General features: G+C 38.0%; 1 pseudogene; it reads right to left on the bottom strand.

The window, feature by feature from the left end:
- Positions 1 to 1,212: 1,212 nt before the first annotated feature.
- Positions 1,213 to 3,078, bottom strand: LOC149196474 (UDP-glycosyltransferase 86A1-like; annotated as a pseudogene).
- Positions 3,079 to 3,412: the final 334 nt, after the last annotated feature.

Raw genomic sequence — 3,412 nt, 5'->3', positions numbered from 1 at the left:
CTATTAATAACCCCTTACAATTGGAGAAAAAGCTTGAGTGTGTTTTATGATATTTTCTTTTCTATGTTCTAATATTATTTTATAACCAATTAAATAAACTCTACAAAGAACTTTTGATAACACTCTTATGGGTGGAAATGAATCAAACTTCGGCAAAATATAAAACTTTATTTTTAAAAGACTTTCATGAGGCACCAAATAAAATTTGTCTCAAGTAATTCATATCAGTCATGTCTTATTTACCTTCTTCTACTACGATTGATATATATATATATATATATATATATAAATATATATATATATATTACCTGGAATCCCCTTTATATTATTTAAATGATTTATTATAAAATATATATATATTTGCTACGTGGAATCCACTTTATATTATTTAAAGATATCGTATAGCACATAAAAATTCCCTTATTTTCATGTTTATTTTCATGTCTATATATAGAAAGATAAAATTTCTTTCTTTGCATATCACGAGAGAGTGTTTGAGTAGGGAATGAGATCTCATAAATTAAAATATAATAGTTAAAGGCTGTTTCCTCTTAGAACTATAATTTTAAAATCTATTTTCCTACGACAAAGTAATGAAAGTGCAGTGAATATGCTTAAGATAAAGTAATAAAATAATGAAAGTATAATGAATATTTTTGACATAAAGAAATGAAATTGTAACGAATATTCTTAGGGTGTTATAATGTAATGAAATTGTAACGAATATTCTTAGGGTGTTATAGTTATGATTTTGAAAAGGGTATGATAGATCAGGAACCCATGAAAATGATTAATTAGAAAGGACATCAGAAAATTTAATCTTAAATTGTTGTTCATAAATGGTAACACTAGTAAAAGCATCTGAATTTTCAAAGAAAAATTAAATAGACTCATATAACATATATATTCAACTCGGCCTATCAAGTATCAGAGAAACGTTCACCTTCGGAAAAAGTATCAGAGAAACGTTGACGATTCATAAGAGTATCGGGTACTAATACGGCAATGTAAATCACGGCAGTGAAATAGGACAAAGCATGGATTGTAAATCACGGCAGTGAAATAGGACAAAGCATGGATTTATAACAATCATTTAGTTTTGATAACACTTATTGAGATGGTTCACTATCTTTCAGCTATTTATTCATACGCTTCCCTTCAAAGAAATTTTAAATAGACTCATATAACATATATATATTCAACTCGGCCTATCAAGTATCAGAGAAACGTTGACGATTCATAAGAGTATCTGGCACTAATACGGCAATGTAAATCACGGCAGTGAAATAGGACAAAGCATGGATTGTAAATCACGGGAGTGAAATAGGACAAAGCATGGATTTATAACAATCATTTAGTTTTGATAACACTTATTGAGATGGTTCACTATCTTTCAGCTATTTATTCATACCCTTCCCTTCAAACCTTCAACCAAGCTCTCAATGTTTCTATCCGAAGATCCTCCGCTTCGCACTGCAGTCTTCGCACAGTCTCTTAGAGCCTCGATATTTTTCCTTACTTCCATCCCTTCGTCACTGAACAATTTTCTGATGGTGCTAGATATATCTTTCCTCAGTATCAGTCCCTTACCTCCCCCTCACCACCTCCGCTCAATCTGTATCCAATTTTCCATTCATCGGCCATGAGCTTGCTGTTGGTGAATTGATCCGACCAAAATGGAAAACCTATCATGGGAACTCCACCAGCTATGCTTTCAATCATTGAGTTCCATCCACAGTGAGTAATGAATCCCGCAACGATGGGATGGGATAGCACTTGCAGTTGATTGCACCATGGAACAACGAGCCCCTGCCCTTTGATCTCATCCAGAAAGCCGTCTGGTAAGCAGTCCGAGACTGTTGAAGAGACTATGTCCGGACGAACTACCCAGAGGAAGAACTGTCCGCTTTCCTTGAGACCCATCGCTATTTCCTCCAGCTGAGCTTTAGTCGTATGAACAATACTCCCAAACGAAACGTATATAACAGAAGCATTAGGTATTGCATCCAGCCACTCGGAGCAGTCATATTCTGTCCAAATGCTCGTTCCAACACTTATGTCCTTTGGATGGTCACCGTTCAGAAAACCCGATGGAAGCAACGGGCCTACATGCAAAACCGGAGGCTTTAAATTCACTGCCTTGCTTTCGAGATCGTCAAAAGAATTACCGAGAACCCAATCTGCTTCGCGACCCACCTGAACGGACCTCTGCATCACATCAAGAGTGTACTTTGAGCCCGCGTCTGTCTCACGAATGAAGGAAGGAAGATCTCTTGTTTCTAAGGTTGGCACGCCGGGAATATAATCAATCGAGATGGTGCCTTCATCAGCTGCAGGCAAGTCCCACTGTCGAGTATTAAAATTCGAAATAAAAATAAACAAGATTCAGTTGTGAGTAAACTACTTGCCTACTGATGAGGACGGGCTCAGATATATCTGCAAGTTTTTATAAACAGGATTTCAAACGGAAAAGCTATTTAAAGCTAGTAGAAACCTTACCAGTTCCTTGTTGAAGAGAGTGATAGAGATCCACCAGCAGATGGAAGTGATAGTAGATTGAATAAAGAAATGTCGGCTGTGTCCAAAACGAAATGAAGGGAATACCTAATTTCTTTGTGACTTCAAATGACCAGGGAAGAAGACTATCAGCTATGACACACGATATGGCAGGCCCCACCTTGTTAAGATTGTGAAGAAGCTCTTCCAACTCTCCTGCCATATTATCCACAGAGCGCACAAAATCATTGAATCTGGCCGACCGATCGAAATCCAGAGGTAATCCATCAGAGATTTGAGCAGAGCGAATATCGAGACCAAGATTACGGGCTTCGTGCTCAATAGGATCGTCTTGTTCAGCACTGTGAGTGTGAGCTTTAGTGATCTGCTGGTGTCTGTGGTCCGTGGTAACGAAGGTGACTGTAACACCTTTAGAAGCAAGCTTCTTGGCAAACTCCATCATGGGAGTTATGTGACCCTGCGTTGGGTATGGGAACACAAGAGCATGCAAGGGTTCTGGATTACGAGCCATCTGATTGTTGGATTGTGAGCTACGACGTTCCACAGCTACTGACTAACTGATCTACAGGCAGTGGAATCTTAAAACTCAGTGTTCTGAGCCTTCTCTTCCTCTTTATTGATCGTCTAAAGAATTCCGTGTAAATAACGACCTCTGCTGAGGAGGACGCGTGAGAAATGAATGTAGGGCATATGTGGACGTGTAATACTATGACTAATGCTTGTAGGTCATATAGGGAATATTGACGAGGAAATATTGTTTTTTAAGGAAATGAATTCCGTGTATATGACGACCTCTCGCGTTTACGATACACTGTGACCATATTTGTTGGGTTGGACGAGTTGGACGCGTTGACAAATGAATGTAGGGGCATATGTGGACGTGTAATACTTGGAC

The sequence above is a fragment of the Pinus tabuliformis genome, chromosome 2_2 (genome assembly GCF_031772625.1).
Source record: "Pinus tabuliformis cultivar Carrire ecotype Pingquan chromosome 2_2, CPIR1, whole genome shotgun sequence".
NCBI classification, from domain to species: Eukaryota; Viridiplantae; Streptophyta; class Pinopsida; order Pinales; family Pinaceae; genus Pinus; species Pinus tabuliformis.
The sequence above is the reverse complement of the archived record's forward strand: the minus strand, read 5'-3'. Positions and strand labels throughout refer to the sequence as shown.